The sequence below is a fragment of the Delphinapterus leucas genome, chromosome 11 (assembly GCF_059928025.1).
Source record: "Delphinapterus leucas isolate spDelLeu-1000000601 "Yukka" chromosome 11, BTC_Dleu_Yukka2, whole genome shotgun sequence".
In the NCBI taxonomy this organism is placed as follows: Eukaryota; Metazoa; Chordata; class Mammalia; order Artiodactyla; family Monodontidae; genus Delphinapterus; species Delphinapterus leucas.
The window spans coordinates 71,481,311-71,507,508 of record NC_143139.1 but is presented as its reverse complement, the minus strand read 5'-3'; the positions used below and the strand labels follow the sequence as shown (position 1 = coordinate 71,507,508).

The window sequence follows — 26,198 nt, the reverse complement described above, 5'->3', positions numbered from 1 at the left end:
AACATATAAAAGTCAATTAATTGGACATCTGCTTCTGACCATAATGGAGAAATATGGGCCATACATAATCTTTTGACATACATAATTAGAAAACTGGACAAATGGAGAAACAATTATTTTTAGACATTGAACAACAGACAGCACTGTGGTCCAGGAGAGAAAGGAAGCAAATGAGGTAAGCCCAATAATCACCCTGGCTTTCTGCCTGGTGGCAATATCCGTACCATGGGTACAGGAAAGGAGAATCCAAATAAAGCTTGGTACTCTCACTTAGTTTAGCAGATGGAGAAGGAATTCAGGAAAGTTGAGACAGCTGGAAATTGTGGGATAGAATTTTATAGACAAAGGAGCTATTAAGGAAAAGAACTTCAGAAACTGGCATTGAGGTCCCTTGAGTCTTTGCCATATTTTAGTGTCTGCACGTGTGAGGTAAAATTCAATGAAGTCAGGCAAAGAGTTGTGAGATGAACAATCCTCAGATCCTGCACAAGGCAGGAAGACATCTGAGTTCTGATGAGCCGGTGTAGAGATTCTTCAGTCATCACTGAGGCATTCAAGAGACCCCAAGAAGGGTCATATCTTGGTAAAGAAATTGAAATATACCTGGAATGAAAACTACTCTAGACATGCCATAGAAATGCTTAAAGATAAAAATTAACTGGATCAAATTAATCTTCAAATAAGTTAACTGCCTACCAGAACAAAACACAACACTCTTTAAAGCAAGATCAAATTACAGATACTCAACAATGTAACTTCACAATGTCTAGTATACAATTTAAAAAATTACTGCATATGCAAAGAAGCAGGAAGTTATAGCACATAGCAGTCAATAGAAACAGACTAAAAAATGACAGGGAGGATAGATTAGCAAACAAGGACATTACAATAGCTATAATAAATATGCTCAATATGTTCAGAGATTTAAAAACAAAACAGGAATCATGAAGACAGAAATAGAAGCTACAGAAATATAACAAGTGGAATGACTAGAGATAAAAAGAAATGTGAAATGAACAATTCACAGGATGGGATAAAGAGCAAATTAGACTGTGCAGACATAGCAATAGAATCAATCTAACTTGAAGCACAGAGAGAGAAAAAAAAGACTGAATACTAATGGATAGAACTTCAGTGACTTGTGGGACAAGAGGAAGCAGTCTAACATACCTGTATTTGGAGTCTCAGAAGGAAAAGCAATACATGAATTAAGCAAGATCACAAGATATAAGGTAAAGACAAAGTCAATTTCACTTCTCTATACAAGCAATAAATAGTTGGATGTTTAAGTTTAAAAACATTATTTACAACAGAATAAAAAATGTAAAATACTTCAAAATATATTTAGCAAAAGGTATGCACGTCCTGCACGCTGAAAATTACAAAATATTGCTAAAAGAACTTAAGAGACCTAAATAAACGGAGAGATATGCCATATTCATGGACTGGAAGATTTAAAATATTGTTAAGATGTCAATTCTCCAACTGGTCTACAGATTCAACTTCATTTACATGAACCTATAGGAAAGACAAGTTTTATTTAAAATGAAACCAACCAGTGGTAACCAGGAGCAAATAGAATGATTGACTGTTAAAGGGCACAGGTTATACAGGTGTGTGTGTTTATCAAGACTTAACAGAACTGAACATTTGAAATGGATGCATTTTCTTATATATAAATAATATCTTAATAAAGATGATTTAAAAATAAGTCAATTGCATTTCAATACTCTAGCAAAAACTGGAAACCTTGAAAAAATAACCCATTTATAACAGCAACTAAAACTAAAAATTATCTAGGAAGAAATCTTCCAAAAGTCTACAACACCTCTGTGGGTGCACATATGTGTGTGTGTGTGTGTGTGTGTGCATGTGTGTATTTTCCTATAGTCAATCAACCTATGCTTGATTGTATTTTCAGTTATTAGTAATCTGTTTTTTATGGCCTCTGTATTAGAAAGGGCTTTTATTTCTGTAATGGATTTTTTCCCTTCAATTTCTTTTTCATGATTTACAAGCTTCCTTTTCAAATATTCTCATTATCTTATCACATTTTGGCTACTTTATTCTTTGAGATTCTTTTTATTAGGGTTACTGTGTTGTTTTAATGTCTTTGAAATTATGAAGAACAATGTATCTGAACTATTTTTGTCTCTATTTCTTTGGGTAAGTCTTTTTTTTTTTTTTTTTTGCGGTACGCAGGCCTCTCACTGCTGTGGCCTCTCCCATTGCGGAGCACAGGCTCCGGACGCGCAGGCTCAGCGGCCGTGACTCACTGGCCCAGCCGCTCCGCGGCATGTGGGATCCTCCCGGACCAGGGCACGAACCTGCGTCCCCTGCATCGGCAGGCGGACTCTCAACCACTGCGCCACCAGGAAAGCCCCTGGGTAAGTCTTTATATGATGTAGATCTTTCATTTGCTTTTAGCTTATGTACACTTGCTGCATTTATATATAGTATTTATATTTAGGTTCTGTGTTTTGTTTTGTTTTTGATAATTACTCATTATATATTTTATAAATATATACTTTATAAATATATGCTTTATTTTCTTTTTAAAAAAAATTTTATATTGCGTATAGTTGATTAACAATGTTGTTTTAGTTTCAGGTATACAGCAAAGTGATCAGTATACCTGTATCTATTCTTTTTCAAATTCTTTTCCCTTTTAGGTTACTACAGAATATTGATCAGAGTTCCCTGTGCTACACAGTAGGTCCTTGTTGGTTATCTATTTCAAAAATATAGCAGTATATACATGTCAGTCCCAAACTCCCAGTCTATCCTTTCCATATACCCTCCCCACCCCCCCGTAACCATAAGTTCCTTACCTAAGTCTATGAGTCAGTTTCTGTTTTAAATAGGGTGGGTGGCATAGGGAAAATAAACAGGGTAGTTAACAGTTCTGTTTCTGATTTATTGTTTTGAAACCATCTCACCAAATGTTTTATTTCGTTTGCCCTGATAGTTCATTTTTCCTTAGTGTCTGACGTTTAAGATATTTAAATAGCTTAAAACAAAGCCTTAAGTCACAGGATTTTGATGCTGAAGTATAGCAATTACTGCTTCACCTCCATAATTTATCCCACTTCTCCTCAGGAAGTTTCCCTTGTCTAGGTTTATAATTCATAGAAAATGTAAATGAGGAGTAAAGGTAGTTTCTTTTTTAGCGCTACTTTCTCTGCCTTTATGCTGTGTCCAACCAAGTTTACATAATGATACGCCTTCTGTTGTGATCTAGCTGCACCTCAAAATCTTGCCACTTTAATCAAGATATTTGGATAGGACTGACACTTTTAGGGAAACTGTTTTCCTCAAATTTTGAAAATTTATAAGTCAGCCCTTAATTTTGTCCAGTTTAGTCCAATTTCAAAGTAGTTGGCCAGAGTATTTTATACATTTTTGTATGTAGCTAAATACTAAAATGTATAAATCAATGCCTCCTTCATCGATGACAATGGTTTTGGTGGGTTCTGGGGAAGGGAACTAGAATAAAAATGTCTCTGCAATTTTCATATGCTAATTTTAAAAATTAACCAACTTCATAAGAAACAAAAAGTTATACCAAAAATGAATTTACACATTACATGTACAGGTAGGGAGCAGTAACCCCAAAACAGATTAGTTCCTTTTAGTTATATCTACCCCTAGACTATATTGCTTAGATATAAAGTGCTTATTTACACTCACTTCAATCAAAAATTTCCACAAAAAGATATACCTTAATAATTGGCAAGAACAGTAACCAAGAAGTGATCTCTAGAGAGTAGCTCCGACAGAGACCCAATTGTTTACACGACACTCAAAATGAGGGAAGAATAAATGTTAAAAGCCTCCATTTTTATTTTAATTAACAAACCAGCTCTGCTTGTATCACTATTATCTCTTCTTATATTGTTAGCTTCTGTGATCCTTGAAGAAAATTCTTTTTATCAGCATGTGCCACAATAAGTGAATATACCCTTGAAATGATGATATAGCTCATTTTTTTTAAGAAGCTGACCAAATAATTAGATTGTTATTTCCAAACCTAGTTAATTCATATGAATCCAACATAAATCATTTTTATAAAAAACAAAAGTGATGTTACCATCTCTGGCATCTATTTTTCCCTGTAGGTCCTTCTGCTTGCCATTGTAGGCATTCAGGGACCCAGGGTGAAAGAGTAGCCAACATCTGAAATGTAATTGGAAAAAAAGAGGGTTCTGGAGGATCCAAAATTAGCTATTAAATGCTTGGTCTAGAAATTACACACATCACTTTTGCCCAAAAATCACTGGTCAGAACTAGTCACACAGTCCCATCTAACCCATAAGAGGGTCAAGGGTTTAAGTATACCATTGCCCAGAACTTTGAGAACTAACCTTAATGGCTACAGAGTAAATCTCCCAGAAAAAAAAAATTAATGTATGGTTATGCAAATATGGGATAATCAGCTAAAACAACACATTACCTAAACTTCCTGAGGAGCCTGATTACTATCCCACTGAGTCAATATTATATAAAATAGGAAGTAGTAACATAGGACAGTTAGATGAGTAAGTAAAGTTATAGGCTTCCTATGAGGGCAATTCACGGACCTAACAATCATTTCTTGTTATGTTATATATTTTACGTAAAAAAAATCCGTTGGCAGAGACAAACACTGCATGTTGAAACATATTGCCAAAGTTATGATCAAGGTTAAAGAAGTAAGGATAGGGACTCTTAATTCCCTGTTATCTTTGCTGACACTCATTCTGGAAGAAATTTTCCATATTGAAGCTAATAAAGATTTATTTTTATTGTTACTGTAAAGTTTTACAGCTTTTCATCTTTGGCCAGTCAATTTCTGCTTAACAAATGTCTTTCATAAGTGAAACTTGCTTATCTTCTGGAGAGCTTCTAAGACATCACATTAAGTTTTTTTTTATCATACTGCTTTTTAAAATCAACTAATTTATTTGAAGTTCCTGTTAATAAATAGTTTTATACAGAAAAAGCAGAGGTCTTGTGACTTTGATCATCAGAAACAGTTCATTTTCTGGGTGTTAACTTGTTTCTTTTTATTCCATCATGAATTGGAATTCTCCAGATAGCAAGCTGCTATCTAGCAATCATCACGTCTGTGTTATTGTTCCTTATGGATAGTAAATGTGAAACTTTATTGTATTGAGATCCTCAGTCTTTTTCAAAGTTAATTCTTCCAGGTAGCTGAAACATGAGATGTTGATGGCAAATCAGCAACCTGTTATTCATGAGCGTGTCTGAGGGTGTCCTTTAGATTATGAAAATAAAGTGTCCTGCTGCGTAAATTAGAATTTTGATAAAATTATCTATAGATTTATAACCCCAAACCCCAAAGAACTGAGGAAACAGAACAGGGTTATTTAGACATACTGTAAATACTTAAAAATTTTAAAAAACACCAAATTTTTAAAAAAAGTTAATACTTTCAATTATAAAAACAAAAATCATGTCAAAAAAAGGGAAATATTTCTCAAAAGCCAAAAATAATTTCTGATTCTTCAGAACAATTTCTCCAGTTTCCTTAGGAGATCTCCAAAATTGTAACATTTATGATATTCATGTAGACCCTAATAAAGCAGCGATGTTTTATGTGGACAATGTCAGAGCAAGGTTTTTTAGGCTGCTCTTTCAAAATTCTCTGCCACTCTCTCTGGAAAGACAAATAAGGAGAAACTTGAATGTCTTAATATCTTAGGCATATTTATTATCAGTTAGTGATTAGAAAGGACAAACTCCCCTTCTTTTGACATTATATATATTAAAGTTATATAAACAGCGTTTATATTCCAGAATAATCCTCCTTTCAGGATCAATAACTATTGGACCACTGATATTTGCTATATGGCTTAGTGAAAGTTTAATAAGATTTCAAGTTCTTCTAGCTACTATTGACGTTTCTAAAATTTTCAGTCGTGAGACTATAAAAACACATCTTTTTAAAAATAGTGAAAATGCAAAATTAAGAATTTGAATGAGATTTCTAACGTCAGTCTATCTCTGAAAGTCTGTGCCTGTCCTAGTTCACGTATACACATAGAACCAACATTCATTTACTCTGTTCTCTTGAAGATTGTTTCAAAATGAGCATGAACCAGATTTCTTTACTCCAGTCCCTCAGTTATCCTCTGGTGTGCCTTTGGGAGCCTTACTAATGTTCATAGAATTTCCAATGAAGAGTATTTGCAGGCATTGTGAACCTTGAACTTCCAGCAGTGTTACAAAATACATCATCACTTTTGGGACTTGTTTAAAAGCAATCCAAATATGTAAAAAGATAGTCATCATATTAGTAGAGTAGTGTAACGGTGAAAAGTTCATAAGAGCAAAGTCCATGTTTATTTTATAAATTACTCTATGCATGATGTTACACATAGCAGGCACTAATAAATACTTGTTTATTAAATGAATGAAATGTCCAACTATAGCATAATAATTAAATAAATTACTGAATAATTCACTCAGCTCACCATCATAAATTCTTTAGGAAAACAGATTCATTAGGAAACAGATTCTCATACCATAATGGTGGAATATAAACTGATTCATTATTTTTAGGAGAGCAATTTGCCTTTGTGTATCAAAAAGTTTTTAAAATGGGCCTACTTGTTGCTCTGTCAACTTTATTTCTAGGAATTTATTCTAAGAAAATAATTACAATATGTGTTATCACTTAGCTATAAAGAAGTGTATTGCAAAGTTATTCAAAGTAGCCAAAATTTATGGAACTATGGCCATTATTTTTCTTGCCTTTCTTTTCTGTATTCTGTCATGTGCTTATATTTATTTATGAATCGTTATAAATTTAAAAATTATGTCATAGAAAAAGACACTACCACAACAATGCAATTTAACTACCCTATAGGCTTTAAAACCTATAGGTTTTAAAACAACCAAAAAAATCATAAAATTCAATCATTATTAAAACAGTAAAACATAAGTCCAGCAACTCTTAAAGAGCATTAAATAATTTTTAAATGATGCCATCGAAGACCTACAGACCTGTTTTGGAAAAATTGGTCCAACCCCTACCTTAGCCTCACCGCCATGCTACAAGTCAATTATTTTTCCTTCACCCTCAAGTAATTGTTTTTCTGTCTAGTTGTTCTATCAATTACTGATGTCGACGTATTGACCTCTTCAACAATATTGAATTGTCTGTTGCTCTATCTAATTTTGTTAATTTGTGTTTCACATATTTTGTGGCTCTGTTATTAGCTGCACAAATTTATAATTCTTCCTGATAAACTGACCCATCTATTATTATAAAATATACCTCTTAGTGTTTCACATATTTTGTGGCTCTATTATTAGCTGCACAAATTTATAATTCTTCTTGATAAACTGACCCATCTATTATTATAAAATATACCTCTTAGTCTCTAGTAATATATCTTTTACCTTAAAATTTACTTTGCCTGATATTTGTATAGTTACTCCAGTTCTGAGTTGGTTTAACCTATTTGAATTTAATATCAGTCTCTTACCAGCAGCATATATTTTGATTCTGGTTTTTAAACCAGCCTGATAATCTATACTTTTTTATTTAAAGTGTTTAATTCATTTGCATTAAATGTAACTATTGATGTGATAGGATTTACACCTGCCATTTTGCTGTTTGTTTTCTTATACATCATGTCTTTTTTGTTCTTCCATTTCTCTGCTGTCTTCTTTTTTTGTTAAACATATTTTTTTAGTGTACTATTTTATTACCTTTGTTGTTTTTAAACTACACTCTTTAAGTTATTTTCATAATGGTTATTCTGAGGAATTAAAAAGTGCATGTTAATTTGAAACAATCTAGTTCAGATTAAGTCTAAGTTAACTCCAGTATTATACTAAAAGTTTGCCTCAATCTAAATTCTTCTCCTTCCCCTCCTTTGCATTACTACTGTCACACAAATTACATTTTTTATATAAGCCCATTAGCAAAGTTTTATAATTATTATTTTATGCAGTTGTCTTTTAAATCAATAAGAGAAGAAAACAGTTAATATTTCCCTATGTATATACCTCTACTGATGCTTTTGTTTCTTTGTGTGGATTTGAGTTAACATCTAGTGTCCTTCCTTTTCAGACTAACAGGTTTCCTTTTTAATTTTCTATAGCGCAGTGTACTAGCAACAAATTCTCTCAGTTTTTGCTTATAGGAGAATGTCTTAATTTCTCCTTCATTTTTGAAGGATAGTTTTGTTGGATGTAGAATTCTTGGTTGACAGTCTTTTCCTTTCAGGACTTTGAATATGTCATCCCACCTTTTGGTCCTCATGGTTTTGACGAGAAATCAGCTATTAATCTTACTGAGGATCCCACGTATTTGTTGAGTCACTTTTTTCTCTTACTGCTTTCCAGATATTCTCTGTGTCACTGATAATTCAACAGTATGACTATGATGAGTATGCATGTGGACTTCTTTGAGGTTTTTTTTATTTAGAGTTCATTGAGCTTGTTAGATGTGTACATTGTTTTCCATCAATTTGGGAAGTTCTCAGATATTATTTCTTCAAAAGTTTTTTACCCTTTCTCTCACTCCTTTCCTTCCGGGACTCCCATTACGTACATGTTGAAACACCCACAAGTCTCTGAGGCTCTGTTCATTTTTCTTCATTCATTTTTCTCTCTGTTCTTCAGACTGAATAATCTCTATTAATTTATCTTCTTTCACTGATTATTTCTTTAACTTCAAGTTCACTGGTTCATTCTTCTGTTTACTGAAATCTGTCACTAAGCCCTTCTAGTTAATTTTTATTTCAGTTATCATATTTTTAAACTCCATAATATCTATTTGTCTTTTTTCCTACAATTTCTGTCTCTATTGATCTTCTCTATTTGGTGAGATATAGTTGTCATACTTTTCTTTAATCCTTAAAACATGGTTTCCTGTAGTGTAACATTTAGGTTGCCTCAAGGACAATTTCTACTGACTAATTTTATTTTTCTGTGTATTGGCTAAGCTTTCCTGTTTATTTGCATGTCTTGTAATTTTTTTTTGAAAACTGGGAAATTTAGATGATACAGTTGATTCTTTCTATTCATGGTAGTTATGCTCTATAAGCCCACTGCAAACACTACATTAATGAATACGTAACTATTACACATATATATCACATAGATTATAATCTTAAATCCTGAAAGCAACTCATCCTGGTAGACTATTTTATTTCACAAAAGAGGAAATGAGGTTTAGGAATGTTAATAACTTGCCTGAGCCTGCCCCACTACTGTCTTCATCCTTTGGTCACCTCTGACGAGAGCTAAAACAAGAAGGCAGAGGGCCACCTTGTTTGACTTCACCTGGAAACATGCATGTTGAGTGACTACATTTTTGCTACTCTGTGCACTCACATTCATGTGAATGACTGTAAAAGCAAGCAACATGAATACTTATTTTGGTGTTACAAATAAATTTTAGTGAGTAGGTAAATTCACAAGTATGGAATCTGAGAATAATAAGGATCAACTGTATATTGTAGCAACTCTGGAATCAGACACTACCCCTGACCATTTTGTTTTTACTGTTTTATTGTTGCTGCTGCTGCTGTTTGTTTAATGACTTTCCATGGCTAATTCTGTAGAGTATTCCCTGCAGTGTGTGGCCACTGAAATCTTTGCTTTTTATCTATTTATTTTGTTGTTTGTATCTTTAAGCCTGGATTTGTAGGGTTCACTCCTGAGTCAGCATAGCTTAGTGGTCAGTCAGTGGTTTGTCAGAAGTTTTCCTTCAGCCAACAAATCTTCTGCCCTTTCCAAGGGGATCTACATGCGTACTGAAGCATGCTTCAAAGTGCAGGCACTTTATGCGTCTTCATTAGCCTTCATTCCCGCTTGCAAAGGGCTCCAAAGTCAGCCAGATATGAATAAGTAAATGGGTCTTTCTCCAGTTTTTCTGTGCATGTGCACACATGTGCGTGGACCTACCGATCCTTAGGAATACTTGGGGCTTTTCAAACCCTTTAAGGTTGGGTCGTTCCCTAGATCTTCCTCTCAAAACTTCCGGCCAGCTTCTTATTTGTCCCAACTGGTATTTCTGCCTTAGACAGCTGTACTATCAACTACTGCAGCTAATTGTACTTGTTTTTAATAATGACCTGAATGTAGCATTTTTCTACCAAGCTGAACTCCAAGTCAAGTTAAATAGCAACAAGGTCCTGAGAATGGGACTTCTTCAGAAAGCTCCAAGTCTAGTCAAATAGTGACAACACTCTGGGGAATGTGGTTTTTGCAGAGCTCCAAAACAATTCAGTCCCCTCAGTGGCTGTGAGGCTGGTAGTTGCTGCAGCTGCCATGCTATGGAAGGAGGGGGAGGGACAGGAGTATCTTCAAAACAAAATGACACAGATCCTGCATTTGTTACTAAAGTTCAGTAGCTTCTCTTTATATTAACACTATATATATAGTATGTATGCATATACATACTATATATATGCAATGAAATGCACAGATATTTAATATTCAGCTCCATGAGTCTTTCAAACAAATTTTTATTGAGGTAAAATTGACATATTATATTAGTTTCAGGTGTATGACACAATGATTAGATATTTGTATATATTGAGAAATGATCACCACAGTAAGTCTAGTTAACGTCTGTCATCATACATAGTTACAAAAATCTCTTTTCTGTGATAAAAACTTTTAAGACCTACTCTCTTAGCAACTTTCAAATATACAGTGTTATTAACTATGGTCACCATGCTGTACATTACATCTCCAGGACTTATTTATTTTTTATAACTGGAAGTTTGTACCTTTTGACTCCCTTCACCCATTTCACACACCACCCTACCCCCCAACCCCCCCCCACCCCCCCGGCAACCACCAATCTGTTCTATGTGTCTATAAGCTTGGGGATTTTTTGTTTTTTTTTTTGTTTTTTAGACTTCCACATATAACTGAGATCATATGATATTTGTCTTTCTCTGTCTGACTTATTTCACTTAGCATGATTCTCTCAAAATCTATTTATGTTGTCACAAATGGCAATAGTTCTTTCTTTAAAGGCTGAAATACACATACATATATGCCATATTTTTTTATCTATTCATCCATCGATGGTGGACACTTAGGTTGTTTCCATATCTTGGCTATTATAAATAATGCTGCAATGAACATGGGGGTGCATATATCTTTTTAAGATGGTATTTTCATTTTCTTCACCCAGTAGCTTTTCTTAAATAAACATTTTATACTTTGAACTATGCCTTTGGTTAATTTCTAGGATTCTGAAATGGCTGAGTTAGATAATTTTTGCTAGTATTTTCTTTGTTCTTACAGAGGAGATTTGCCAAGGTTTTCTCTGTCATTCTGGAAGTTCTACCTCAAACAATTATTTTTATCACTTTGCTTGGAAACTAACTTTTGTAGCAGCAACCTATCTTTCTTCACCATCATATTATGCTTATCTTACATACCTTCCCTAGTTAAACTGATAGGCTAATCAATTTTAATATAGTCATTTCTATTTTCATTTATTCAGCAGTTTTTTAAGCATCCACAACATACACAGTCTTTGCTATCTACTGTAGAAAAATTAAAGAAAACTTCACACACTCACTTCACCCTAAAGGACCTTACAGTCAAACTGAATAAGACAGACATAATGCAGATAAATAACAAAACCTTAAATTATGTAATAAGTTCCATAAAATGATTGAAGTAGACAATTCAAACAGTTTTAAGGAGCAAGTGATATTTCACCTAGAGGCATTTTTCACCTAGAGGAATGTGTATTTTTTTTTTTTTTTTTTTGCAGTACGCGGGCCTCTCACTGTTGTGGCCTCTCCCATTGCGGAGCACAGGCTCTGGACGCTCAGGCTCAGCAGCCATGGCTCACGGGCCCAGCTGCTCCGCGGCATGTGGGATCTTCCCGGACCGGGGCATGAACTGTGTCCCCTGCATCGGCAGGCAGACTCTCAACTACTGCGCCACCAGGGAAGCCCAGAGGCATGTGTATTTTTAAGATGTCAACTTATCCACAGTGTTATATGAATCTAGGTGATTTAATCATTGAGACAGGTCAATGGGGAGACGAACTGGAGCAAGCAGGTTTTCAACGTCCCTCTGATCTTGCTATCTCAGTAACATTCTATTCCAGCTGTACCATGGCATAATCCTCATTATCGGTCATTACAGCTTTTTTTTTAAAGGTTACAAAGCCATCTAATATTTGCCTGTGCCTATTATCACCACTCATTTGAAAGTTATAATGAGAAGCACCTTTTATTGGAGGGCAGGGATAGTATTTCACATAGTTAGAGAAAACTAAAAACAGGTCACATATTAACAGACCTACACTGCAGCTATTTTCATGATAAGACAGTGTTAGCTTTTATTTCATCTGTGAGCAGGCTGGTCGTGTCCATATTTGGTGCACTAGAAGATGTTGAATGAACGAGTGGGTCATCTGTGGAAGCCCAAAGAGAATGAACATCTTCCAAATAAATGTCTAGGCAAAAATAAACAATCAAAGAACAGGTCTGTTCAATTCCACTGTTTGCTCTAAAAATAGTTATACATGAAAATAGAGTCAAGTGGTTTACAAAGTACCTTGGCAATAAGAAGTGCTATTCCAGTGAGGTGTAAGTCCTAGGAATTCAAAGAGTTGGGCAAAGCAACTAAGTGGCGAAGTTATAAATACTGGTTGCTAAAGGAAGAAGCATTAGTAATAATGACATGGGAACCCCTGCACGGAGCACAATAAATCTGACTAGCACGGAGCACAATAAATCTGACTAACTAACGTCAGCAAGACAGAAAACAGCAGCCGAAACAAAAGATATGAAAAACTTGCTGCAAAAAGGTCAGTGAGGGATTGTGAATAACTTAGCAGGAATACTAACGGACAATACCAGCCTGTCTTTCTACGTGACCAGAACATTACAATTTGAAACTACTCAAATAAAGATGAAATACTAGATGTTAAAATGCATTCTGTGTGTTTACTGGAAGGTGGTTCGTGTTAATCCTTTTAAATCTCTGCTCAGTATTAAAGCTTAGAGAATCCTTCATGTGGCAGTAAGGAGTCATTTTTCAAAGGGAGTGTAATGGAAGGATAATCCTAATATTTGTTGCTTGATTTTTAGTCCTCATTCAGCTCATGTGAAATTAGGACTCGTTTTGCAGGTTGATTATAAAACATTATAAATCTCAAAATTTAGACAAAACATATACATGAGTGAGTTCCAAATTATCCATCATGTGAAGTGGGGGAGTAGGGAGGACGGAGGCTCAGCTCCAATAATGATGTTGCATTTTCTATAAATGTGCTACTTTTTGGATGCCTTAAGCTATCAAGAACATTTTACAATAACATATTTAATAAGCTAAATAAATCTAGATACCACAACAAAGACTACTGCTTGAGACTTCTGCATCACTCCCCTGTGGACACGTTTTGTGGTATAAAATAGCACAGCAGCACTTGAACTGAAAGCCAGATCAATTGATGCTAATCTGTAATTCTTCTAAGCATGGCAGGTGAGTTGGTTAATTTTATGTGTTGATTTGGTAGTCATGGTAATGAGGTTTTGTTAAACATCAGTCTAGGTGTTGCTGTGAAGGTAGTTCTTAGATGAAATTAATATCTAAATCAGTAGACTTTGACTAAAGCAGATTACCCTCCATAATGTGGGTTGGGCCTCATTTAATCAGTTGAAGGTCTTAGAAAAAAAGACTGAGGTTGCCCAAGGAAGAGAGAGTTCTGCCTATAGATTTCCCTTGGACTCGAGATTGCATCATCAACTCTTGCCTCAGTCTCCAGACCACTGGCCTACCTGTAGATTTCAGAATTGCCCACCCCTACAATCACATGAGCTAAAATTCCTTAAAATATCTATTTATCATCCATCTATCTACACACACATCCTATTGGTTCTGTTTCTCTGGATCACACTGATTATTACACCAGACAAAATAGAAACCCTCCCATCTCTTCCATGTTTGGCCATCAGTGTGTCTAAACTACCTGTAAAGGTAAGTAGGTTGATGATCACTGGAAATGCTGAAGATTGTGGTATAGATATATATGCTGAATAGAATTCCTGTAGCTATTGACTTGAAGTAATAGGCTTTTCCTTAACATTGGAGTGAATAGTATACTTCTGAATGATTCTTTTTTCCCAGTTGCCTACCAGAAGTGAAAGCAATTTATTATAAGCACTGGAAATTGAATTACAACATAAATCTGATGCTTTGCTGTGCAAAAAACGATGATCTTATTCCAAAACCAACAGGGTGTTTGGTATGGTTTTCCAGTCATGATGATGTCTTAAGATATGCTATATCTCCATATTTTATTGGTTCCCCCTTATGACCAAAAGTAGACAATAAAATATTTGAAAATTTAACCCTCTTTACCTCAATTCGAAAACATTTGTTGAGGGCCCACTATGTTCAGTGCTGGAAATAAAATGATGAGGAATAACTTCAAAGAGGTCAATGTTCAATAGGAACACAGCATATAAATACTTATTTTTTAAAAAATGAAAATGTCTAACTAAGGCCATGTATTAAAGGCATTTTTACTCCACCCTTCAACCTCAAACCCCATCAAAAATAACAAAAAAAAAGACAAGTAAAAATAGAATATTCATTATGATGAAGAGATTGCTGTGACTCCTAAGCTAGATTATGGAGCACACCCAGACTGAGAGAAGAGAACATGCTTAGTTCCAACACATGCTGTTTTTGGATTTTGAGCCAGAAATAAATCCCCCCCCCAAATTGTCACATTCTAAAGGACATATACAATAACTTTTTTATTAGAAGGCCCAGTTAGACTGATTTTGACAGCCCAGAATTGTGAAACAGGGCACACATAAGGAAAATTCATGGTGGTGCTTATGTCATTTCTATTGTCCATGACTTAGCTTCTCTGCCAAAGGTAAGGGATAAGTCAATGGAAAGGAAGATAGAAGAACTTAAAGACTATTAAGGCAAAGTTGCTGCACTTTGCAATGTAAGGAGACATTTGTTCCTTGGGTAAAGAAAATAACTTGAAGAGAGCAGAGTGTGAAATAAATCCAACTTCAGCAGCAGGTATTTACCACCATTTAAAGCTCAGTAATATTCAGAAAAGACATCATCCTGGGACCTATGCCTGAAAAAATAAAAAAAAGAGGGGAAAAAAATAGACTGGAAGCAAGCAAGAAAAAGAAACATGAGCAAAAGGCAGCTGAAAAACACACAAAGAAATTAAATTACATGATTCTACTTAGTAAAATTGTAGAGGATGATTAAAAAAAGAAATTAAAAAGTTCAAAACAGTTATATAAGTGTACAAAGAAGTACTCAATAGAGCATGGAAAGGAATGAAAAGCCTTCTTATAAAATTCAGGAATTGAAGACCAATAAAAGCATCATAATGATGAAACACATTCTAGCAACAGCCCCCCAAATGGGATAAATGCAACTGAAAAAGTCAGAAATATGGAGAATAGCTTAGAGAAACTATCCCCAAATGAAATGGAAAAACTATACACCAAGATTTCAGAGAAGTAACTGGGAAGAACTAACACACACTTAATGGCTGTTTCTGAAGAAGAGAAAAGTGATTTTCTACTCATTCCAGGAACACAGCAAGATTGCAATTCTCATTTCCTTTGATAGGCATGGCCGTGTGACGATTGGATCCCCCAAAAAGTGTGACTGATAAAGGCTTTAGGAGTTCACATTTAATTTACTACATTCCCTTTTCTCTCCATTTGGTCAACTTTGGAAACACGTATCAAAAAGGAGGCTTCAGTACTGCATGATATCACTTATATGTATGCAGAATACCACCCCCCCTCTAAAAAAGGTCCAACTCTTAGAAACAGAGAGTAGAAAAATGACTGCCAAGGGCTAGGGATGGGGGAAATAGGGAGAGGTTAGTAAAAGGGTATAAACACTCAGCTGTAAGATGAACAAGGTCTGAGGATCTAATGTATAACATGATGACTATAGTTGATAATATGATATTGTATAATTGAAATCTGCTAAGAGAGTAGAACTTAAATATTCTCACCAAAAAAAAAAAAAAAAGATAAATATGTGAGGTGATGAATGTGTTATTAGATGGTGGGAATCCTTTCTCAGTGTACACGTATTTCAAATCACCATTATGTACACCTTAAATACATCTTATATCAATTATATCTCAATAAACCTGGAAAAATAAAACTAAAATAAAAAAGAAGGAGGCTCCATTAGCTTGGGTTCTTGAGTGACTGTAATCAACAGAGCCCTGATGACCCATGTTGGACTTGTAGTATCAATAAGAAATAACATTTAATGTGTTAAGCCACTAAGATTTTAATACTGCAGCATAACTTAGACTGATAGAAATGGGGTACAGAAAAATATCTCAAGAAAAATAGTCTATCCCAAAAGTCTTAGTACAGTTTTAAGCCTTATTATCTTCAGAAGTATAAATGATACCAAATTATAAAAAACAGAATTTGAAAGTTTATCTACATTTCCGCTATACTTATTTTTGTTCTTGCCAATGCATTTTTCTTTTTTTGTGGTTGTTGTTTCTTTCAATTTTTGCCATCTTAAATTAGAGGTACTGAAAAAGTTAAAATTACATATTTATTGCTTGAAATTCACAAAACTAAGTAAGTATAAAAACGTATAAATAACTTTCAAGTGATGAAGCTGATGAGGAGCTGTTTGTCTCCCTCACTAGTTTGTGAAATACTTGAAGAAAGAGACTATGTCCTTCTTTCTTTTTATTTTTTTATTTTTATTTATTTATTTATTTTTTCGGTACGCAGGCCTCTCGCCGCCGCGGCCTCTCCCGTTGTGGAGCACAGGCTCCGGACGCGCAGGCCCAGCGGCCATGGCTCACGGGCCCAGCTGCTCCGCGGCATGTGGGATCCTCCCGGACCGGGGCACGAACCCGCGTCCCCTGCATCGGCAGGTGGACTCTCAACCACTGCGCCACCAGGGAAGCCCCCTTCCTTCTTTTTAAATCAAGTAGGGTGTCTGGCATTGTATAGATGTTAAATAAACTTTCTTGGACAGAACTGACTTATTACTGCTTTCAGTGTCTCCATGTAGATCATTTGAGGCTGATACATTTGACTAAGAATTATGATTGGAACTCTTTGGAATCTACATATATACACATGATTAAAAAGTTTTCTAGTTTCTTTACTTTTGATAGCATGGCTTTTATTTAAGGCAATTTAGCTGCACAGGCCACTGAGTGTGCTTTAAGTTAAGTCTGGGATTGAAAAATTGCAAAAGCGATGATTGATAGAAGCCATTATATAATTATGTCAAAGTAATTCTTTATAAACTGGTTTAGAAATGACATAACAGCATTTTACAATTAAAATGAAGTTGAAATTGAGACATCTGAACATGTAACTGTCAGGGTTTTACTCTTTTTCTCTTTGAAAGCAAAGTGATCAGTCATGTTCTGGCAAATGAATTACATACATGAGAATGAGTGCATAAATATCTCAGTATAAATCTTTTAAAATGCCATTAATTCTTCTTCTCCATTACACACTCGACTCTATCCAGATAATATATGTAGTTTTTAAAAGCCTCCAAAGATCTTTCACCTTCATCTTTAACATAGAAGACAGATTGTTAGAGGAATTCTTTTCAGGTAAATCACATAAGTACAAGTGACTCTTACCCTCTCTGGCTTATATTTTTGCTCCAATCTTTGACTAAATATGTTATCACACTTTTCTGAGTCTCCCCTACTTCTCTTATCACTATTACTTTGTTTCTTTTGCTGACTCTTCTTTTTCCTCTTGCCCTTTGTTTCTGATTAATTTATTGAATTCAATCCTCAGATCTATTTTTTTTTCTCTCTCTCTGAGGATTTCTTCAACTTCTATGGCTTAAAATACCGAACCCATACTGAAAAATTTCAATTTAACATCCTCAGCTCTAACCAGTTTCCTTAACTTCATATCTTCAATCTCAATTTCTTGTCACACATGCCCCCTAGAATTCTCTGCAGCCTCTGCAAACTCAGCATATCTAAAAGCTGATCTTACTCTCTTCCCTGGGTATGTCTTATCAAATTTTAAATCAATGGTTCTCAACTCAAGTTCTGGAGAGGGAAACTGAAGTTGTTAGAAAGTGAGACTGAATCAGAATTATGTATGGAGGTTTTCAAATCAATCTCTCTCCACAAAACTGTGTCACAATTTCCTGGGGTGGGGAGTTGGGAAAGTGGACATAAAATGAAAAAAAGCACATGGGTTATTTTGTGCAATCTTAATCTCCCACTATTTTCAGCTGAGAATGGCTATGCTAAGCTCATGGATACCCCAATCTCCTTCTTCCTCATACATTCCTTGTGACTGGTACCACCAAACGTGATCAAATGTGCCTGAGACTAAGGTGAGGGATTTCTTATTTATACCAGAAGAAAAAAAGAGAAAGAAAAGGGGCTAGCAAGTTCTGTGGAACAGTCCTAATTCTGAAACATCTCTAACATGTATTTCATGTTCTTCATTCCCATTCCCTCTACAACTGCCTTTCTTCAGGACTACCAGGATCACCCTGACTTCTTAATGTCTTCTCTACCTTTGGTCTTTTTTTCTTTTTCTCTTTTTCAGTGGATATTTGTCTGTTTTATTTTTTTAATTGAAGTATAGTTGATCCTTTAGTCTTTTTTCAATTTTATCCACCCTACCTCTGCTACCAGATGTATAAATATAAATTATATGTATGTGTATTTACATTATACCTTGATTATGATATAGTTAAAATATATTTGTAATTTAAGAATAATTTAAATGCAGTAAAATGTGTCAATTCTTGTTGTACAATTTGATGAATTTTAAAATTATATACAGTCATGGGACCACCATGACCATCATGGTACAGAGCATTCCCATCTCCTGAAAAAGCTTCCTCATGCCTCTTTGCAGTATATCCTATCTCTCAACCTCCAGCCCCTGGACACCACTGATCTTTTTTTTTTTTAATGTAGTTTTTTTAATCTAGAATTTCAAGTGAACGGAAATATATATCATGTAGTGTTTATGTGTGGCTTCTTTAATTGAGTATAATGCTTTTTCCTCCACGTTATTGCATGCATCAGTATATAGTTGCTAGTTATGGCTTAATAGTTATTCCAAAGTATGGCTGTATCACAATTTGTTTATCCATTCACTAGTTGTTGGGCATTTGAATTGTCTCCAATTTTCAGCTAATATGAATACAGCTAATATGTGCACTTATGTTTTCATCTCTCTTAGATCAATATATAGGAGTAGGATTGCTTTTGTCCAAGTGACTGTACCATTCTGCATTCCCTCCACTAATACATGGGCATTCCAGTTGTTCCATATCCTTGCCAACATTTAATATTACTAGTCTTTTAATTTTAGCCACTGTAGTACAACGGTATTCATTGTGCTTTTAATTTTCATTTTCCTGATGACTAATGATGTTGAACATTTTTTCTGTGCTTATTAGTCACTTATATATATATTTTTTTGTGAAATGTCTGTTAAAAATCTTTGTGTATTTTTTTCAGACTTTTGTCTTCTAATTATTGAGTTATAGTTGTGCTTCTTTATAATCAGGATACAAATGTTTTCCAGCTATATATTTCACATATATTTTAAATAGTGCCTTTAGAAAAGCAAAAGTTTTAATTTTAATGAAGTCCAATTTAACCATGTTTTTTCCCCATGGTTCATGCATTTTGTGATATAACTAAAAATTTTTTTTGCTTAACCTAAGGCCACAAAGATTTTCTCCTCCTTTCTTCCAGAATATTTTTGGTTTTAATTCCTATGTTTAGGCCTACAATCCTTTCAGGATAATTTGTGTATATGATATAAGGGCCAAAGTTCTTATTTGTATAAGATATCCAATTATTGCAGCACTATTTGTTGAAAAGACTATCCTTTGCCCATTGAATTACTCTAGCTCCTTTGTTGAAATTCCTGCTCTTCCTTCTATTCCATTGATCTATACATTGATCCTAATGCCAGTACCACACTGTTTTGATTATAAAGTTTCATGGTAAGCCATGAAATCAAGTAGTATAAGTTTTTGATTTTGTCTTTTCATCAAAAATCCTCTTTTCATCATGAATCACCTTGGCTAATCTATGTATGTAGCATTTCCATGTGGATTTAAGAATAACTTTGTCAAATTCTCCAAAAAAATCCTGATGGGTTTTTGACTGGAATAGCATTGATTCTATAGGTCATAATGGGAAAAATTTGAAGTCTTAATACTAAAAGCCCTTCGAAAAAACTCAGTATCCCTCATGTATTTATATCTTCTTTAATTAATTTCAGCAATGTTTTGTAGTTTTAGTTCATAAAATTTGAACATATTTTGTTAAATCTGTCCCTAAGTATCTCATATTTTATGCTTAAACTTTTTTTTAAGACAAATTTTTATTTTATTATTTATTTATTAGAATTTTTTTTTTTTTTTGCTGTGCCATGCAGCATGTGGGATCTTAGTTCCCTGACCAGGGGTCAAAACTGTGCCCCCTGTACTGGGAGTGCAGAGTCTTAACCACTGGACCACCAGGGAAGTCTCTATTTTAACTGGTATTGTTTTTCAAATGTCATCTTCTAGTTATGCCTTGCTAATATATAGAAACAAAATTGATTTTGTATAATTGCTTTGAATCTGCAATCTTGCTAAATTCACTTATAAATTTTTCTTGCTTTTTTGTAGAATCCTTAGGATTTTCTACATAAACATGCCTACAGCAAACAAAGTCAGTTTTATTCTTCTATTCCAATTTGTATGGGTATTTTTGCAGGTAAGGGGGTTTATTCTCCTGGCTAGGTCTTCCAGTGCAATGTAGAAAAAAGTGGAGAGAGGGGACATGTTTGGCTCTTCCCAGTCGAGGAGGAAGATATTCAGTGTTTCATTATTAAGTATGGTGCTAGTTGTGGGTTTCTCATAGATGTTCTTTATCATACTGAGGATTTTCTATTCTATTCCGTGTTTACTAAGAGCTTTCTAGCCTTCTAGTTTACTAAGAGCTTTTGAATTTTGTCACATGCTTTTTCTGTATCTATACAGACAACTATATCAGTTTTTTCTTTATAACCTGTTAATAGGTGAATTACATTGACTAGTTTTCATGTGTTGAACCCACATTGCATTGCTGAGAGAAATCCCACTTGCTCATATTGTATTTTTTCTTCATATATTACTGGATTATGTTATATTTGCTAAATTTTAAGTTTATTTTCTAAACTTTAAGTTATAAGTGTATCCATTTTATCTATTTCATCTTGCCTTATTGCTTGCATTGTTTCTAACAATGCGATCAGTCTTATTTTTGTTCCTCTGTATGTACCTGTCACTTTTTTTCTGGCTGCTTTTATAATTTGATCTTTAACACTGGTTTTGAGATATTTGATTACTATGCACCCTGGTGTAGTTTTCTTCATGTTTCTTGTCATCAGGTTTGTTTGAGCTTCTCTGAACTGTGGGTTGATAGTTTTCATCAAATTTAGAGAATTTAGGCCATTATATTCTCAAATATTTTTCTGTCTTTTCTTCTCTCTCCTCTCCTTCAGAGACTCCAAATACATGTAGATTAGGTTGCTTGAAGTGGCCCCACAACTCACTGATGATTTTTTCATTACTTTTATGTGTAAAATGCTCATATTTATTGTCTTTTTACCCGCACAATGACCCTGAGAGGTAAATACTATGTGGTTCATTTTGTAAAGGAGGAAAGCAAGACTGAAAAGTTGACTTTCTTGAAGTTTGTTATTTAGTAAATATTTTTAAGCATCTACCATTATGCTGAACACTGGGGATACACAAATAAATATGACATAGTCCCTGGTTTTGTTTTCTAACTTTTCATTATAAAGAATTCCCAATATACACAAAATTAGAATAATTATAAAAATGTCCCATATTCATCACTCTGCATTAATAATTATTAATTTATTAAAAGTTTTATTTTACCAATGTGCTCATCCTATCCCCTCCCCAGCTTTTATATATTACTTTTAACATTTTATTTTGAAATAATTATCAATTCACATGAAGCTACAAAGATAGTAGAGAGAGGAGCCAGATATCCTTCACCCAGTTTTTCACGGTTACACTTTACATAACTATAATGCAATATCAAAATCATTGATATTGGTACAACATGTATACAGTGTTTTGTTTTTTTGTTGTAATTGCACATTGGATTCATTTAACCACCACTGAAATCAAAATACAAAACTATTTTATCCCATAAATATCTCACTTATATTACTCCTTTAGAATCATACTTACCCTCTTCCTTACCATCATCCCTAACCCCTCGAAACCACTAATTTAATCACCATCTTTATAATTATATCATTTCAAGAATGTTATATATGTGGAATCATACAGTACATGCATTTTTGAGATTGGTTTTTATCGTTTGGTATAACATCCTTGAGATCCATCCGGGTTGTTGCACGTATCAAGAATTTTTTTCCTTTTTACTGCTGAGTATTAATCCATGATATGAATATACCACAGTTTGTTTAGCCAATCATCAACTATAGGACATGTTGGCTATTTCCAGTTTTTGGCTATTGCAAATAAAACTACTATCAACAACTGCATAGAGGTTTTTGTGTGAACATTAAGTTTTCATTTCTCTGGGATACAATGCTCAGCAGTGCAATTGCTGAGCCATATCATTAGCATATGTTTAGTTTTTTAAATGGAAACTGCTAAACCAATTTCCAGAGTGACTGTAACATTTTGCATTGTTATCAGCAATGTATTAGAGATTTGGTTTCTCTTCATCCCCACCAGAAGTTGGTTTTGTCACTATTTTTAATTTTAGCTGTTTCCATAAATGTGTAATGGTATCTGATCATGTTCTTAATTTTCATTACCATGATGATTAGTGATATGGTGAACATTTTTGTGTGCTTACTTGCCATCTATATATCTTCTTTGGTGAAGTGTTTCTTCATGTATTTAGCCTATTTTGTAATTGGACTGTTTGGTTTTTTATTGTTGAGTTTGAAAGTTCTTTATACATTCTGGGTATGAGTGTTGTGTCAGATATGTGGTTTGCAAATATTTTCTGCCAGTTTATAGTTTGTTTTTTCATCTTTCTACATGGTTTTTCACAGAAGAAATGGGAAGAGTGAGTCTTCCCATTTTATTCTTCCTTTTCAAAATTGATTTAGCTATTCTAGTTCTTTCCATTTCCATATTAATTTTAGAATCATCCTGTCTATATATAAAAAATCATGCTGGGATCTGGATAAGAATTATATTAAATTGCAACTGTAACAAATTGACATCTTTATTATGTTGAGTCTTCCAATCCAGGAAACATGGTATATCTCTGTTTATTTAGACCTCTTTGATTTCTATCATTAACATTTTTCATTTTGTATTTTTTAAACATACAAATCCTACACAAGTCATATTAGGTTTACACCTAAGTATTTCATTTTTTTTTTGAGCAACTGCAAAAGGTATTGTATTTTAGATTTCAGCTTCCACATGTTCATTGTTAGTATATAGAAGTATAATTATACCCTACAGTCTTGCTGAACTCATTTATTAGTTTTTGGTGGTTTTTTTAATGTAGATCATCATACCATCTATAAAAAGGGACAGTTTATTTCTCATTTGTATGTCTACCACTTCCTTTTATTAGCTTATGGCACTGGATAGAATTTCCAATAATAGGTTGAATAGCAATGGTGAGAGTAAACATCCTTGCTTTGTTGCCAGTCATAGAGGGAAAGCATTTAGTTTTTCATGATTAAGTATGATGATAGCTGTAGGTTTTTTTTTTTTAAGACCAATTTTTATGCTGTTTTTCCACTTAACATTTTTTTTATTATTTATGGCTGTGTTGCGTCTTTGTTTCTGTGCGAGGGCTTTCTCTAGTTGCGGCAAGCAGGGGCCACTCTCATCGCGGTGTGCGGGCCTCTCACTATCGCGGCCTCTCTTATTGCAGAGCACAGGCTCCAGATGCACAGGCTCAGTAATTGTGGCTCACGGGCCCAGTTGCTACGTGGCATGTGGGATCTTCCCAGACCAGGGCTCAAACCCGTGTCCCCTGCATCGGCAGGCGGACTCTTAACCACTGCGCCACCAGGGAAGCTCAGCTGTAGGTTTTTTATACATGTTCTTAAACAAGTTGAAGTTCCCCACTGTTGTGGACTGAATTGCATTTCTCCAAAATTTATATGTTGAAGACCTAAACTCTTGTACCTCAGAATGTGACCTTATTTGGAAACAGGGTACAGTAGTCTCTCCTTATCTGTGTTTTTGTTTTCCCCAGTTTCCTGAGATGGGAGCTTAGATCATTAGTCTGTAAATTTTTCTTTTTCCATTGTAAGAATTTAGTGCTATGAATGTTCCTCTCAGCATTATTTTAACAGTGTCCCACAAAATATATGTTGTACTCTCATTTTCATTTAATTCAATGTATTTAAATTTTTTTTATTTCCTTGAGACTGTCTCTTTTACTCATAAATTAGTTATAAGTGTGTTTTTGAGTTTCCAAGTGATTTAGACATGATATTGAAAAGCATATTCTGACCTGGACAAGCTATGATGGTCCTGTGAAAATCATCACTTAGAAGAAAATTTTGGAAATGACTATGAGATTGACTTTCATTGCCATTTTGGAATCATCATATTTCAAATGGAGGTTGGTATACCCAGAATGAAGTAAATTTATTGGTATAAGTCTAACAAATTCTCTTATAAAGAATCAAGTTACAAAAAAAAAAAAAAAAGAATCAAGTTACAGATGGGTAAATATGGTCAAAAAGTACAAACTTCCAGTTATAAAATAAATAAGTCATGGGGATGTGATGTACAGCAGGGTGACCATAGTTAATAATGCTGTAATGTACATGTGACAGTTGTTAAGAGAGTAAACCTTAAAGGGTCTCATCCTAAGGAAAAAAAATTATAACTATGTATGGTGATGGATATTAATTAGGCTTATTGTGGTGATCATTTTGCAGTATATACAAATATCAAATATTGTGTTGTACACCTGAGACTAATATAACAGTATATGTCAATTATATCTCAATAAAAAAGAATGAAATTACAAAGTTCTGATTAAATACGGTGGATTGACCATAAACTCCTGTATTTTCTCTTAAAATCATACTAAAATGACCATAAAAGGATTTAAAAAACGGTACAAACCTACAAGGAAAAAATAAACAGGAGAAAGGTGATAACTATGTTTTAGAAGCTTAATCAGTCTTTTAATGACTGATTTAAAAGACTAGAGAAAGCTGAAGCTTCATCCAGAAGGGTGGGAACCTCTGAAGCAAGCTAGTCACAATGCAGAAGCCCAGCAAAACTCAGGAATAGGAAACACTGGTTACCCTAAAGTGGAGTAGGGCACAGCTGGGGCTTGAAAGGGGAAATTATTTTTAAAAATCTGTGTAAACAGTAGTTCAAACCCCAGATCCACTCCCATGCTCCTCACAGTCAGGAAATTCCCCCGTGTACCCCAGTAGAAGATAAGATTTTATTTTCTAGAAAGCTGAAAATGAGGGACACCATATAAAGACGAAGGCAAGGGCATCACAAGAAATATAGGGGAGTAAAGTAAAAGGCTATATATAAACGGTGGGCCTCCTTGACTCATTTAGTTATGAATGAGTAGCTGGTAGCCAGTCTCATTCCCTTCAGAATTACATTACAGAATTCCTCTCTGGAAAACTGCCCAGTCTCAGAAAAGGAATCTGTAGATATTGACAGTCTTCGATACTGGTTGTCCAATGAAACAGCCCAGCCAGATCACACTATGGTGAAGCCCAGAAGTAGAAAAGCCTGTTTTCATTCACTGAACATCCAATTAGTATTTTAGCCTCTTTTAAAGATAAATGGACAGCCAACAATCACCAAGCTTGAGAGAAAATCCTCTAAAATGAAAGGCAGAAATCAAAATGATAAAAAAAAAAGAAAAACTGAAACAGACAGTGAAAGGAACAGACTCTTTGTAGAAATTATAATCGAAGAGAAATTAAATTGCATTATAAGAGCAGGAAGCAGTAGGAAAGATTCAGAGAAAAAAGCTAGCCTTGAAAATTAAAAATTGAGGAGTAGAAATAAAAAATTAAAAGGAGAAGTTAGATAAATTTAAAGAAAAAATAAAGAGTTAAGCTGTAGGAAATAAATAAACTGATTTTCTTTATAAACGTTACATAACTATTTCACCTTTTAAACTATGTAAGTAGTTTTCAAAAATTGAAAGT

At 34.3% G+C, this 26,198-nt stretch overlaps 1 long non-coding RNA gene and 1 pseudogene across 1 annotated transcript in view; both read left to right on the top strand.

Moving 5' to 3' along the window:
• The window catches only part of LOC149748050 (uncharacterized), a 153,119-nt gene that overhangs the window by 69,073 nt on the left and 57,848 nt on the right, over nucleotides 1-26,198 (top strand). The window contains exon 2 of the long non-coding RNA XR_016394998.1: nucleotides 2,203-2,387. This is a non-coding gene — a long non-coding RNA (uncharacterized LOC149748050). The remainder of the gene's footprint in view (nucleotides 1-2,202; nucleotides 2,388-26,198) is intronic.
• The window catches only part of LOC149748051 (large ribosomal subunit protein eL30 pseudogene), a 63,357-nt pseudogene continuing 48,894 nt past the window's right edge, over nucleotides 11,736-26,198 (top strand).